This window comes from Haemaphysalis longicornis, unplaced genomic scaffold (genome assembly GCF_048455015.1).
Source record: "Haemaphysalis longicornis isolate Haplotype H1 unplaced genomic scaffold, Haemaphysalis longicornis Haplotype H1 scaffold_4, whole genome shotgun sequence".
Classification (NCBI taxonomy): domain Eukaryota; kingdom Metazoa; phylum Arthropoda; class Arachnida; order Ixodida; family Ixodidae; genus Haemaphysalis; species Haemaphysalis longicornis.
In genome coordinates this window covers 159,021,678-159,037,895 of record NW_027526361.1, presented here as the reverse complement: position 1 = coordinate 159,037,895, position 16,218 = coordinate 159,021,678, and positions in this window count along the sequence as shown.

Sequence of the window (16,218 nt, the reverse complement as noted above, 5' to 3'; positions counted from 1 at the left end):
CGTCTCGTGCCAATGCGGTGGCCAAGGCGGCTGTGTTAGAGTACCGAGTTAGATGATCAACCGCGACGATGATCCGACGATTGCCTGATGGAGTGCTTGGAAGAGGTCCGTAGTGATCAATTCCAACCCGATCAAAAGGCCGTTCCGGGCACGGTAGTGGCTGCAACTCTCCAGCAGGGTGCCTTGAAAGGGTCTTGCGACGCTCGCAGGCAGTGCACTACCGTATGTACTTTGCTACGAACGCGTGCATCCTTTTGAAAAGAGACGTTTGAAAAGAGACAGAGACCAAAGGCGAGCAAGGAAGCGAAGTCCAATGTCTCAGCACGTTCTCTTAGAGCATGCTCTCGTTCCGAGCCACGCGATACTGGTCGTGCTTCTTCTCGCGTCCAGCACCTTGAGTCTACCATCATCGTCCGGCGCATGACAGTTAGTCCTTCTCCCGGCGCATACCCTGTCCGCTGTACAAGAAAGATTGGCGCACACCTACCAGATGGGATGGCGTCTTTTCCTGGACTACTATATATATATATATATATATATATATATATATATATATATATATATATATATATATAATAAAAAAATGGGCATAGCTTCTAACAAAACTGTTTATTGGTCGACGTTTCGATCGGATGCCGATCTTTCTCGAGATGCCGAGAAAGATCGGCATCCGATCGAAACGTCGACCAATAAACAGTTTTGTTAGAAGCTATACCCATTTTTTACTATTTGCTACGGCAACCAAAGACAGCCCTTCTCGCAATCTATATATATATAAATATATATATATATATATATATATATATATATATATATATATATATATATATATATATATATATATATATATATATATATATATATATATATATATATATATATATATATGTATATATATATTATATATATATATATATCTTAAGTTGTTGGCCGCCGAAATGGCATTTGGACGCGTTGAGCTGGAGGCCGGCTCGGCGGACGACCGCAAGGATGTCCGATAGACGTTGGAGGTGTGTCTCGAATGTTGGGGCAAACACGATGACGTCATCCAAGTAGCAGATGCACGTCGACCACTTGAAACCGCGCAAAAGCGAGTAGATCATCCTTTCGAATGTCGCAGGCGCATTACAAAGGCCGAACGGGCCGAGCCGGCCTCCAGCTCAATGCGTCCAAATGCCATTTCGGCGGCCAACAACTTAAGATCTTGGGACATGTAGTAGACGCTGATGGTGTGCGACGTGACCCTGAGAAGGTGCGCGCCGTCAAAGAGTTTCCTGTCTCTCGATCTGCGAAAGATGTTCTCAGCTTTGTTGGCCTATGTTCTTACTTCCGCCGCTTCATCAAGCACTTCGCTGACATAGCCCGCCCGCTCACGGATCTTCTGAAGACCGATACCTCGTTCTCGTGGGGCTCCGCACAAGCCACGGCTTTTTCCTCTCTCATTGACCGTCTGACCCGTTGTCCGATTTTGGTCCATTTCGATGCTACGGCTCGGATAGAACTTCGTACTGATGCGAGTGGGCATGGTATAGGAGCTGTGTTGGTCCAGCAACAGGCCGGTCGCACCAGAGTAATAGCGTATGCCAGTCGCCTTTTGAGCCCTCTCGAACGCAACTATTTTATCACTGAGCGTGAATGCCTCGCACTTGTATGGGCTGTAAGCAAGTTCCGTCCGTACTTGTACGGCAAATCATTTGCCGTAGTTACGGATCACCATGCGTTATGCTGGCTTTCCACTCTAAAGGACCCCACCGGACGACTTGGTCGTTGGGCATTGCGGCTACAGGAATACGACTACTCGGTCGTCAACAAGTCTCGTCGCATGCACAGGGACGCGGACTGCCTGTCTCGTCACCCTGTTGACCCCCCTGGCCCTCGAGACGATGACGACGACCCTGGCGTATTCGCTCTGTCGGACGTGCTCAACATTGCTGACCATCAGCGCCGTGATCCGTCTCTTTGCATGATCATCGAACGTCTCAGCTCCGAGCCGGCCGACCCTTCTACGCGTGCATTTATGCTTCGTGATGGCGTCTTGTTCCGCCGAAACTTTCGCGAGGACGGGCCTGACGAGCTACTTGCTCTGCCTCAGCATTTCCGCTCTGACGTCCTCCGCGAGTTTAACGACGCGCCTACAGCTGGTCACCTTGGCGTGGCTCGGACTTACACCCACGTGCGTCGGCGCTTTTACTGGCCTGGCCTTTACCGGTCCGTGAGGCGTTACGTCGCCGCTTATGACCTCTGCCAACGCCGAAAAACGCCTCGTTTGCTTCCAGCCGGCACCCTTCAAACAATCGCTGTCCCCGCAGAACCATTCTTTCGTGTAGGATTGGACCTGCTTGGCCCTTTCCCCTTGTCTCGGTCGGGAAACAAGTGGATTGCTGTCGCCACCGATTATACAACGCGTTACGCTATCACACGTGCCCTCCCCACTAGCTGTGCCACAGGCGTAGCCGACTTCCTCCTGCATGATGTAATCTTGCACCACGGCGCTTCTCGTCAACTGCTTACGGACCGTGGGCGCTACTTCTTGTCTCAAGTTATTGATGACCTCCTTCGTTCCTGCCGTACCAAGCACAACCTTACCACCGCCTATCACCCCCAGACAAACGGACTTAGTGAACGCTTCAAGAAGACGCTAAAGGATATGCTGGTCATGTACGTGTCCGCCGACCACCGTGACTGGGACGTACCACTACCCTACGTTATATTGTATAAGTCACCCGTCTCTCAGTATTTTAGATAAAGAAGTGCAACTTCTCAAGGAGAGGGGGTAGGAGATGAGGGAAAGGAGAAGAGAAACGAAAAAGGAATGGGGTGGTTCTCTTGTACGGCCGTACGCATGTGCGAAGGGCACACGTGCTGCGTTGTTTGGTCTGGGGGTGGTATAAATGTGTATTCGTTTTCATTAAAACTTTCAGTTGATAGTAAGCGCCTGTGTCGTTCCCTCTCTCGTCCCTGTGAAAAATTTTTGCGCTTAAGTTTCACTCATGGAAATTGCGAACCAACTAGCTCGTCTCTCCATTTTACCTTCTTTTCAACCCCCGGGGCGTGACGCCAACGTCTACAGCCTGTCATAAGCGGGTAACTTGCGGGAAACCCTCTTATGCTACCTTGGCATCAACGCTGCCAGAACCGAGGCCCTCGCTAAGCTTTCGCACGATACTAGGGTTTGCAAATGAGGAGCTCGTTAGGAAATACAGACAGAAATGCAGGCAGTCTACAACGCCAAAGAAGGCACAGGGAAAGGGTTAGACTATTTTTTACCGTTAGCGACGTTACATTATTTTTTATTAATTACGTGAGAAACAAAGAAAGAAAAACAAGCGCCCAGAGTGCGGACCCAGCCCACGCCTTTCGGTTAGATCTCGAATGCCTTACCAATGTGGCAGTATTGGGTATTTATGTTACGGTATTTTTTGTTTCCTGTACTTAGGGGTGGCAGGGAGCGCCACTTTAAATAAATAAATATATATATATATATATATATATATATATATATATATATATATATATATATATATATATATATATATATATATATATATATATATATATATATATATATATATATTGTCACGGGCCTTGGCAGATTGGCAATCCAAGTGCTAAGCTATGGCCAACCTCTCCTTCAGGGATATGCGCCACTGCCAAGCTGGTACACGGCCTTGGGAGACGACGACGACGCTGCTTGCCTTGCGGACGTGCGCGCTGTTCCGGGGACATTCGATCTGCTTTGCCCACCGGCTTGTATTTGACTGTAATACATTGCGCGCCGTCAAAGAGTTTCCTGTCCCTCGATCTGCGAAGGACGTTCGCAGCTTTGTTGGCCTATGCTCTTACTTCCGCCGCTTCATCGAGAACTTCGCTGACATAGCCCGCCCGCTCACGGATCTTCTGAAGACCGATACCTCGTTCTCGTGGGGCTCCGCACAAGCCACGGCTTTTTCCTCGCTCATTAACCGTCTGACCAGTTGTCCGATTTTGGCCCATTTCGATGATACGGCACCGACAGAAGTTCGTACTGATGCAAGTGGGCATGGCATAGGAGCTGTCTTGATCCAGCGACAAGCAGGTGGCACCAGAGTGATAGCGTATGCCAGTCGCCTTTTGAACCACGCCGAACGCAACTATTCTATCACTGAGCGTGAATGCCTCGCACTTGTATGGGCTGTCAGCAAGTTCCGTCCGTACTTGTACGGCAAATCATTCGCTGTAGTTACGGATCACCATGCGTTATGCTGGCTTTCCACTCTGAAGGACCCCACTGGACGACTTGGTCGTTGGGCATTACGGCTACAGGAATACGACTATTCGGTCGTCTACAAGTCTGGTCGCATGCACAGGGACGCGGACTGCCTGTCTCGTCACCCTGTTGACCCCCCTGACCCTCGAGACAATGACGACGACCCCGGCGTATTCGCTCTGTCGGACTTGCTCAACATTGCAGACCATCAGCGCCGTGATCCGTCGCTTTACAAGATCATCCAACGCCTCAGCTCCAAGCCGGCCGACCCTTCTACGCGTGAATTTATGCTTCGTGATGGCACCTTGTTCCGCCGAAACTTCCGCGAGGACGGGCCTGACGAGCTACTTGCACTGCCTCAGCATCTCCGCTCTGACGTCCTCCGCGAGCTTCACGACGCGCCCACAGCTGGTCACCTTGGCGTGGCTCGGACTTACGACCGCGTGCGTCGGCGCTTTTACTGGCCGGGCCTATACCGGTCCGTGAGGCGATACGTCACGGCTTGTGATCTATGCCAACGCCGAAAAACACCTCGTTTGCTTCCAGCCGGCACCCTTCAACCAATTGATGTTCCCACAGAACCATTCTACCGTGTAGGAGTGGACCTTCTCGGCCCTTTCCCCTTGTCCCGGTCGGGCAACAAGTGGATTGCTGTCGCCACGGATTATGCTACGCGTTACGCTATCACGCGTGCCCTCCCCACCGGCTGTGCCACAGACGTAGCCGACTTCCTCCTACATGATGTAATCTTGCACCACGGGGCCCCTCGTCAACTGCTTACGGATCGTGGGCGGTACTTCTTGTCCCAAGTTATTGATGACCTCCTCCGTTCCTGCCGTACGAAGCACAATCTTACAACCGCCTATCATCCGCAAACAAACGGACTGACTGAACGCTTCAACAAGACGCTCACGGATATGCTGGCCATGTACGTGTCCGCCGACCACCGCGACTGGGACGTACCATTACCCTACGTTACGTTTGCGTATAATTCTTCTCGCCTCGACGCTGCCGGCTACTCCCCTTTCTTTCTTCTTTTTGGGCGAGAGCCTGCCTTACCATTGGACACCGTGTTGCCTAACTCGGGGACATTCACAACCGAATACGCGCGAGACGCGATAGCGCACGCTGATTTGGCCCGACAGGTTGCCCGCGCCCGGATATCTACGGCACAAACTGCCCAGAAAGACCGCTATGACCAGCAGCATCGCGATGTGTACTTCGCCCCTGGCACTTTGGTACTCCTGTGGACCCCATCGCGCCACGTCGGCCTGTCTGAAAAACTGCTGTGTTGTTTCACGGGCCCTTACCGCATCCTACGCATGGTAACTCCCGTGACCTACGAAATTGGACCCGTCACGCCTTCGCCGTCATCTCATTCAACGTCGCAACTTGTGCACGTCTCCCGTCTGAAGCCGTACCACTCCCGCGATCCAGGCTGCTTCTAACCTTGTTCCGTTGTTTGCACCGGGTCGGTGCTCTCGCCGCCGGAGGTTATGTCACGGGCCTTGGCAGATTGGCAATCCAAGTGCTAAGCTATGGCCAACCTCTCCTTCAGGGATATGCGCCACTGCCAAGCTGGTACACGGCCTTGGGAGACGACGACGACGCTGCTTGCCTTGCGAACGTGCGCGCTGTTCCGGGGACATTCGATCTGCTTTGCCCACCGGCTTGTATTTGACTGTAATACATTTTATTACGAGCAGTGCCTTCATTGCCACGTCACAATATATATATATGTGTGTGTATATATATAGATATATGTATATATATTAGGGTTTGGAATTGGGGGCTCGTTAGGAAATACAAAAATAAATGCCGGCAGTCTACAACGCCAAAGAAGGCATAGGGGAATGCTTAGACTATTTTTACCGTTAGTGACGTTACATTATTCATTTATTTTTTATTTATTAATCACGCGAGAAAGAAAGAAAGAAAAACACGCGCCCAGAGTGGGGACCGGACCCACGCCTTTCGATTAGATCTCGAATGCCTTGCCAATTCGGCTATCTGGGCGACTTTGTTCTCCTTCCCTTTCTGCGGTATTTATATTTACTACAACTGTGTCTGACGCTTGAGGATGGTAGCCAGCGCCACTCAGACTACACGGGGAGAAGGGGACCTTCTTTTCAACCTCTTTTCAACTTCTTTTCAATGCCTCTTCCTCTTTCTGTGAGAGGTTTTTGTGATGCGGTGATCGATTTTTACATTGAGGTAGAATGTCACGTTGTACCACCTAGAAGTAGATATCTAAGCATTTGTCTCTTTGTGGGGGAGGAGTCCAATGGCGTAGTGATGGCAGCCTAGTGTCCATATTAAGGTCTTGTGATTTCCCACAGTAATATTCGCTGAGCCTAAGCGTTCAGGAGAAGTTCTCTAGATCCTTATAGAGTTGGAATTCGTCTAGTCTGCCGGTTGCAGGGCAAAAACTCACGCCTCTTGATAGCACGCTGTGAGGAGGCGCTGCTCACCGGACAGGGGTGGACAGGTCGAAGCGAGGAAGACGAGGTGTGTGCGGAGGCAGAAGAAGGGCGCGAGAGGGAAAGAGGAGGAGGAAGAGGACGGTCGTGGCACGGAGAAGCAGGAAGCAGGTGGTTCCAGAAGCTCTCGGCTTGGCGAGAACGCCTAGGGGGTCTTCGTCACGGAGCCGCACATTCTGCTGGAAGCTCTCAGCTGGGCGTCAACGCTCAGGAGATCTTCAGACCGAGCAACACCTGGTCTCTTCCAGTCGAGTCTGTCCACGGAACACCCGGGCCGAATACGACGTGTTGTTCATCGGGCACAGCACCGGCATCGACAAGGGCACCGAGCCCAGCGCACCGAGCCTTGCGCACCGAGTCAACTCACCAACTGTGACCTACACGTGAGCGCGAACAATTTGGAGTGGGACTTCTCGCAGGGGACTTTGCTACCATAGGACTGTTGTCATTAGATTAGCTGGATTTCATTTGTGCACGTTATTTTGTAATTTGTCCCGTCAATATAATTTGGTCCTTGTCCGTAGCCAAATCGTCTCTATTCTTGTCCGCCCGGTAAATGTTAACCTCCTCATCCAGAAAAACAACCTGCATCACAAAAATGGCGTCCACGGCAGGACTCTCTGCGTAACTTCCAGAGAGTCGAGGAGGTTGTGTTGTAACTCTGGCGGAGAGGGGAGTATTTGGCAGCCGACATGGAATTAGAATATTTGCTGAAGATCGGAAAAGGGCTAGGACTGGCGGGTGCTGAGCTCAGGGAATGGTTGGAGAGAGAGGCAGACGCTGCTCGCGAAAGACGAGCACGCGCGAGAGCCGCAAAAGTGCGAAGACTCCAACTCGAACGGCCGGCCGCGCCGGTGAAACACGAGTTCGACACACGAAGAGTTTCACGTGCTGAGCTTAGCACACAGGCAGACAAGCCGCGTGCTGGCACGCCTACTGCTAATGGACCGAGTGGGGTCAGCGTTGTGCAGCCGTGTGCCGAGCTGTCTGAGCTGTTTAGAACGCGCTCTCAGACGGAGCAATTCAATGTCGACCACGAAGAGCGAGTAATAGAATCGAGTAGAGATGGCCTGCAGGAGTTGATGTTCCCGGGCAAAAACCTTTTTCCTGACCAGGGAGTCCAATCTTTAACTGGCGATTTTGAGCGAAAGCATGCAACCCCTAGAAAACAACCTACGAATAAGGGGGAGGCCAAACGGTCAAAGCCTAGTGTTGTTGACAGATGTGAGAGTCGACCTGAATGTGGATACAGGCCAAATGAACAACTCGAGGAAGTAATGCACCGAAAAAAACAGACGTGCAGAAGACGGTTCAAGATGGATAGAACCAATACTTATCCGCCGCAAAAAGCGCAGGCTGGAGAACTACCTGATGTGTCCCGCCGCTTGCGAGCTCACAAATGGGCCCGAAGAATCGCTCGCAAGGGCAAGGTATCTTGCAAAATCATGAAGCATTGGTTTCGAGCGAAACAAATTGACCCGCTTTCGTGCATCAGGCGTATGAGCGATGCGAACAGAGCCGTTGTTCAAAGCCAAGCGGAGAACGCCGGGAAAGGTGCTGAATGGAAGCGCCGCAAAAAAGTGAAAATGAAGCCGACGATCAACGAACCGGTATGAACTCACGGCATCAACATCGCTTGAAATCGGAAGAAAAGGACAGATCTCAAATTAATTTATTTTAGGAAAGAAAAGTGGGAGATTGTTGTGTAATATGTTCAATGGTTGTACTCTGTCAAATGGGTGCGGGCTACTTGACCCCACTTGAACCAACGCCAATCGTCTGGAGTGTGGAATATTTTCGCACAGTGGTAACTTTGTTGTGTGATATAGTTAAAAAGTATGTTAGTTGGTTTGCTTAGCACAATCTTGGTTCTGTTAATTCTTAGGTGATACTTTGGTGGAAGGCGCGGTTTAAAGTGTCAGCAGGTTTTTGCATTCTTAAGCTGCTGTATTTTTAGTTTGTGTTTGTGTGCTTGTTAGGTTGATCATTTTATAGACTGCTGGTATGTGCTCGTTAATTGAACCTGTGTTGGTGATCTGAGTGATAGGTGGTGCAGTGCGTGTGCAATGACTGGACACTTAAGTGTGACTGCCCGAAACCTTCTCACTGGAAGTGATTTTCCCCGAAAACACTTCTTCTGATGGGGGCAATTGTGAGGAGGCGCGTTTAAGAGCCAGGAGCGGGACGGAGAAGTGAAGACAACGAAGCGCTCGTGCTGGGGGCGCTTCGAGAGAAAAAAGAGCACGCCGGGAAGGAGGAGAAAGAAGAGGAACAGGAGGCGGAACGGAGGTAGCAAGTTGAAGGCAGGAGGAACGCGGCTCTCGGCGAGTTCTCTGCTGGACGCGAACGCCCAGGAGACTCAGAGCCGAGCCACATTTCCCTCCTGGCCTTGTGGACTGGCAGCGCACGGGCAACAGCGCCGTGTCATCATTTGAGAGTGAAGAAGAAGACGGTGGTGGCACGAACGAGCACGAAGAACGAGGTTCAGGGAGCGACCTGCCGGGCGCTAACGTTCGGGGGAACTCCGCTTCGAGCCGCACCTTTCCCGTTGACTACCAGAAACTTTCAACCGAAGCCGACGTGTCTTCTATCGGCCGGAGCACCGACCTCAACAGGAACACCGTAGCAGCGCACCGAGCCCTGCGCACCGGGACAGCTCACCGACAGACCAACACGTGAGCGCGAACTATTTTGGGCGCGAACCTTGTTGCGTAGGACATTCACTGTCTTGTCTTCTTAGGTTAATGTTGATTATCTTTTTCGTCAGTTATTTGTCCCGTAAATACACGTTGTCCTTGTCCGCAGTCAACAGCCTCGCTTCTTCTCCGCTGGGTAAACTTTATCCTCCTCATCCACACAACAACCCGCATCACAAAAATGGCGTCCGCGACAGGACTCTCTGCGTAACTTCCAGAGAGTCGAGGAGGTTGTGTTGTAACTCTGGCGGAGAGGGGAGTATTTGGCAGCCGACATGGAATTAGAATATTTGCTGAAGATCGGAAAAGGGCTAGGACTGGCGGGTGCTGAGCTCAGGGAATGGTTGGAGAGAGAGGCAGACGCTGCTCGCGAAAGAAGAGCACGCGCGAGAGCCGCAAAAGTGCGAAGACTCCAACTCGAACTGGCCGCTCTAGACCGCAAGATGGAGCTCGTGAAGAATTCACATCAGCTTTCGATTGCGGAGATAGACCGTAAAATATTAGAGATAGACAGTCACCTTGAGGAAAAAGAATGGAGAAAAGAAGGCATCGAACTCCAAGCACGTGATGAAAGAGAAGTCACGTGGGTCACAAAATGCGATGAGGCCACGCGGAAAAAAGAAGATAAAGAGAAGGATTTTGAGCAGCAAGCCGCAGAGGTGGACGCCGTTGTCCAGGCACAAGAAGTTACACGTGCTGAGTGTGGCACGCAGGCAGACGAGCCGCGTGCTGGAACGATTATTGTGAATGCGCCGAGTGAGGTCATCGGTGCACAGCGGTGCGACATGCCATTCGAGCAGTTTGGCACGCGCTCTCACTCAGAACGCTTCGCTGTCGGACGCGAGGCGAGAAAAAATGAATCGGGCAGGGATGGCCTGCAAACGCACGTGGTCTCGGGCAACAAGCTGTTGCTAGCCGAGAGTGACCAAGATTTTAAACATTTCTTCCAGCAGAAGCAAGCAAGTTCTCTCAAGGAAGTTGTTCCCGCATGCGACGGGATTAAAGCTCAGCCGCACTCCTTGAGAGCTCAAGTAACTGTGCCAAGGAGCGCGCGCATCCGCAAAACAGCGGGTGCAATCAAAAGGTACTGGTCTTTCGAGATACGGCTGCGGGGGTCATCATGCGGCACCCTTGCTATTGGCAGAATCTCTTGGAGAAGCCAAGCCGACCACCTAGCCAAAGGTGTCCAATGGACGCGTCGGAAGAAGGTGAAGATGAAGTGACGTGTGAAAAAACGGGACTGAAGACACGATTTCGACATGGCTAGAAATCTCATGCCTAAACGAGAGGAACAGGTTTGAAAATTATTTTAGGAAAGGAAACTGGTAGATTGTTGCATGTTAGGTTCATAGCTTGTACTCTGTTAACTGTGTGCGGGTTACTCGAGCCTCCTTGAACGACGGCCGCCCGTATACAGTGCTGGACGGTTTTGCGCGGTGGTAGTTTAATTATTGTTTGGTATTGTTTAAAACGTCTGTGACTCCTTAGTTTGGTTGGAATAATTGTGGTACTATTAGTCACTACTTATTTTGGGTGGTCTGTGTAAGTCGTGACTTAGGAGATGCAGTTTGTTGTATTATAAGTATTTGTATTTGAGTTTTATTGTGTACTGTTTGGATTCATTGTTATGCAGTGTTTTGGAAGTGTTACTATATGACGTGAAAGTGTTCTGGTGGTAGTGGTGATGCGTGGTGCCTTGCGTGTAAGCTGACTGGACTTTCCACTGTGACCATCGACGGACTTTTCACCGGAAGTGTTATTTCCCGAATACACTTCTTTCGATGGGGGCAATTGTGAGGAGGCGCTGCTCACCGGACAGGGGTGGGCAGGTCGAAGCGAGGAAGACGAGGTGTGTGCGGAGGCAGAAGAAGGGCGCGAGAGGGAAGAGGAGGAGGAAGAGGACGGTCGTGGCACGGAGAAGCAGGAAGCAGGTGGTTCCAGAAGCTCTCGGCTTGGCGAGAACGCCTAGGGGGTCTTCGTCACGGAGCCGCACATTCTGCTGGAAGCTCTCAGCTGGGCGTCAACGCTCAGGAGATCTTCAGACCGAGCAACACCTGGTCTCTTCCAGTCGAGTCTGTCCACGGAACACCCGGGCCGAATACGACGTGTTGTTCATCGGGCACAGCACCGGCATCGACAAGGGCACCGAGCCCAGCGCACCGAGCCTTGCGCACCGAGTCAACTCACCAACTGTGACCTACACGTGAGCGCGAACAATTTGGAGTGGGACTTCTCGCAGGGGACTTTGCTACCATAGGACTGTTGTCATTAGATTAGCTGGATTTCATTTGTGCACGTTATTTTGTAATTTGTCCCGTCAATATAATTTGGTCCTTGTCCGTAGCCAAATCGTCTCTATTCTTGTCCGCCTGGTAAATTTAACCTCCTTATCCAGAAAAACAACCTGCATCACACACGCGTTCTTCTTCATTAGTGAGGGGGGTGTCGGAAAGATTTACTATGTGGCACTCTTTGAGCTGTGAGGTGTTCACATCAGGAATATTTACGTGACTTGCATGGGAAGGAAAAAAAGACGTATCTACTTTTTCAAGAGGGGCAGTTATGCCGTCCCGAGGCAGCTGTTTCTGTCTTGTTAGAGTTACTTGGCGCTCTTTGTTTTCTGCAAACACCTTTAAAAGATTAATTTCACGGGGCGTCAAGTCTACCTGGTTAGTGAGTTTTCGTTTCTCAGTGAGGATGTGCTCTAGTTGTGAGTTATCGTGGTCAATAACAATATTCAAAAGTTTCTTGGATGCTTCATGTATGCATAGCGCCCACCTAGCCTGAAGCTCTTGAGACATGTCGGAGGTTTCGGCTTTAAGGTAAATGCGCAGCCCTTTCATAACAACGTCACATCTGCGATGGAGAAATGAGGGTACTAAGATGGCACTGATATCGCACTCGCTTTTCGACAACTTTCCTAGCCTTCAAAAAAATTTTACCACGGTGGTCTGTTCTGACCCCAAGAGTCACCGGATTCTAGTCAGTTCCTTCGGTTTTGGTTCACGACGGCCGAGAGGGTCCTTCGCAAGTTGTAGCGAGGCTCCGATGGAGCCTGGGATGCTGCCGCTGGGTCCGATATATATATATATATATATATTAGAAAACTTTGACCAAGGTAAAAGCACGATTGTTGCCAACGTTTCAGCAAAGAGACTCGCAAACAGACGAAAGCAAGTCTCTTTGCTGAAACGTTGGCAACAAGGCAACAATCGTGCTCTTACCTTGTTCAGAGTTTTCTTTCGTGGTGTTCTCTGGCATCTTCAAAGTTCTACGACTCCCTATATATATATATGTATGTGTGTGTGTGTGTGTGTGTGTGTGTGTGTGTAACAGAGTAGTGAGTTGGGCAAGTTGGTATGGCGTCATTCTGGGCAGCAGCGCGAAAAAAGACGTGGACGAAAGAAACGAACAGGACGAGCGCTGACTCACAACTGGTTTATTCACGCGATCCGTGCGGAAAGTAAACGTTTACAACTGAAGAGAGGGAGAGACAAACACAAAAAAACAAAAAAAAAACATCCGAATCGTACACAATCCCCCGGATGTGTATCTCCCACGTCTTTTTTCGCGCTATTGCCCAGAATGATGTGTATGTGTGTGTGTGCGTGTGTGTGTGCGTGTGTGTGTGTGTGTGTGTGTGTGTGTGCGTGCGTGCGTGCGTGCGTGCGTGCACTTTATTGAGAGCCTGAGCTTACCTTGATATGTTTTCTTGCATTCCCAGCAGTATTTGACGGTTTCGTTTGCCGTGCAGGCGATGCACATATTCTGTTCTCGGAGTATACACGAGTTTATATGCCGGGATCGTAGAATTTTCTCGGTGTCGCGTAAGTCAATTCGTACCGCACGTTTCTGTTATAAAGGAACTCTGCCGCAATAAATTGACGCAAAACGCCAATGAATAACGTAAAAAACTGAAATATACCAGAGCGTTTTTTGTCATATTTTGTCGAACCTGGAAAGAGGTGTAAGGCCCATAAAGTAACGCATGACTTTATAAGGGAGCATTAAATACCCTCCGTTACGTGATGATCTGTCATCGGCGTGACCGAGCGATGGTTTCAAAAATGGTTGACAGGGCAATGAAAATGAAATTAAAGAAAAGAATGGTAGGTGAATTTGTGACCGGGTTTAAATCCTGGGCATACGGAGAGCGAAGAAAGCATGCATCCCATACACCATGGCAGATCATTGCCTAGAAAACTTAAAACAAACGGAGGTTACTGAACAGATTTTTCTACAAACGAAGGATTAAAAAATGCACATGAAAAAGCCTAAACTGATAACTAAAAACGGAATCGAGTGCATTCCAAATGACGATCCATGTATTGGGCACGACGTGGGGGCGCTACATAAGATTCGGTAGCGAAATCATGGGTTACGTGCAAAATTAGGCTGGATGTCAACAAGGAGAGAAGGGAAGTAGCCAAAAGTAGAAAACCCAACATGAAGTCCATTAGAGTGGGAAGCTGGAGCTTGAAACAAGCCTTCAGGGCGAAATCACGCTTGGTGAAAACGAGGATACCGTACACGCAATAAATGACAACATAACGACGGTAATAACAAAGTCAGCAATGGCTTTAGGAGAAGCAGAAGCTAGTAAAGAGATGGGTAAACAAGTTAGAAAAGGAAGAAGCGTATTGTGAAACGCCGACATGAAATTGTCGGGAACGGTGGATCAAACAGAAGTTTCAAAGCTGTCTAGATTGGTGTGCACCGATGGAAAGCTAATGACATTCGTGTTTAGAGAATGGTAACAATAGAGGAAACACAGAACGGTGGAGGAAGCTTAAAGACACCCAACAAAAAACTGGCACACAGAGACTGTACGCACTCATAGTGGAACACGGTAATATTGTGCACTTCATGGATGAGACAATAAAAGTAGCGGAATGATTGTATTCCAGGCTTCACGATGACAGCGTTATTGGATCCCACCCGGCGGGCATTTGTTTCACCACTTTCTTTGACTAAAAAAATTTTTTATCTGTTTCTATGACCCACCGCAACCTCCCCTTTGCTTTCCGAGGTTTTCTTGACTGCCAACCCCTAATTCTGTCTTATATATATATATATATATATATATATATATATATATATATATATATATATATATATATATATATATATATATATATATATATATATATATATATATATATATATATATATATATAGACTGAAAAGATAAAAACTCACACAGAGCGCGAAAAAAATAAGGTTTGTAGAGACAGAGACAAACGAGAAAGACTTAGAAAATAAAAATAAGTTTACTGACGTTTCAGGGAGAGCACTCCCTTTCTTCAGAGTATATATATATATATATATATATATATATATATATCCGATCAAAATCCGCGTCACAATCCGATGAAAACACAACAGTTGCATCCAGATAACAAAGACAGGTTTTCCACTTAAGGCCCCGTAAAACGCTGTCCATCATTCGTTCGAAAGTGGCTGGCGCATTACAAAGCCCGAATGGCATCACGTTAAATTCGTAAAGACCGTCAGGTGTAACGAACGCTGTTTTGGAGCGGTCGGCATCGGCATCGTCCCACTACGGCGGAGAGTCGCATTACGGCTAAGAGTGCATTACGGCTGAACGTCGCAACACGGCGGAGAGTCTCACTACGGCTAAATGTGCGTTACGGCTGAACGTCGCAACACGGCGGAGAGTCTCACTACGGCTAAATGTGCGTTACGGCTGAACGTCGCAACACGGCGGAAAGGGGACCCTTTCAGCCGATCAGCCGTTCAAATGATCTGCTGCTAGTTGCGTTCAGCATTGTCGCAGCTGGGCGTTACGGGCAAAAGCCTGCATATATATTTCGGCTTGTCTTTCCCGCATTTTCATTGTTTTCTGGGACTTGTTTTATTTTTTGTTTGTTAATTAATAGCTCTCCAACGTATATCTACACGTTTTTGCATTAAAAACAGTAGCCACTATGCCATCAACCCTATCCCCGTGCGCAATATCCCTTAGTTGTGTTCTTCAGTGTATTTAGATTGCTATTGTAAAATATACACATTGTGGCAGAAGCTGCCAACACCAGAAGCCGCCAACGCAAAAAAAAGCAGTCGTTGCACAAGACAGAATAATGCGCATTTTCCTGAATCGCCGACAAATTCCGGTCAAAGATTTCGTAAGAGCGATAAGATTGCCTGTAAGATTGTCTGTTTGAAAGATTGATTGATTGATTGATTGATTGATTGATGGTTTTACGCGCCGACGCAACACAGGCGATGAAGCTCAAAATATCCCCAGTGAATTTCCTTTCCTTTTCCCGTCGCAAACCACAACCCCCAAGGCACGTCGTAGTGGAGGGCTCCGGATTAATTTTGACCACCTGGGGATCTTTAACGTTCGCCGAAATCTCGAACACACGGGCGTTTTTGCTTTTTGCCCTTATTAGAAAAGCGGCCGCCGCGTCCGGGAATCGAACCCGCGACCTCGTGCTCAGTAGTGCAACGCCTTAGCCACTGAGCCACTGCGGCGGGTTGTTTGAAAGATTGACTGAAATATTGAAGGCTGTAGTGTTTTCTCTGTCCACTTTTCGCCCATCCTGCGCCATTTGTTAACCACTCATTTTGTTTTATTAAACCCAATTTATCTCATGGTCCGGTGTCATCTCCATAAGCTGCTTCGCATCTAAAAGCAAGTTTTAGGTACGTTAAGATAATTTCTTAAGAGGACACAATAGTTGGAAGGAAAACAGGTCAGCCTTTAGCATTTGGATCAAGGCACAGCTATTTTGATGGCAGTTAAAGACGGTGGTGCCATCTATATGCAGTA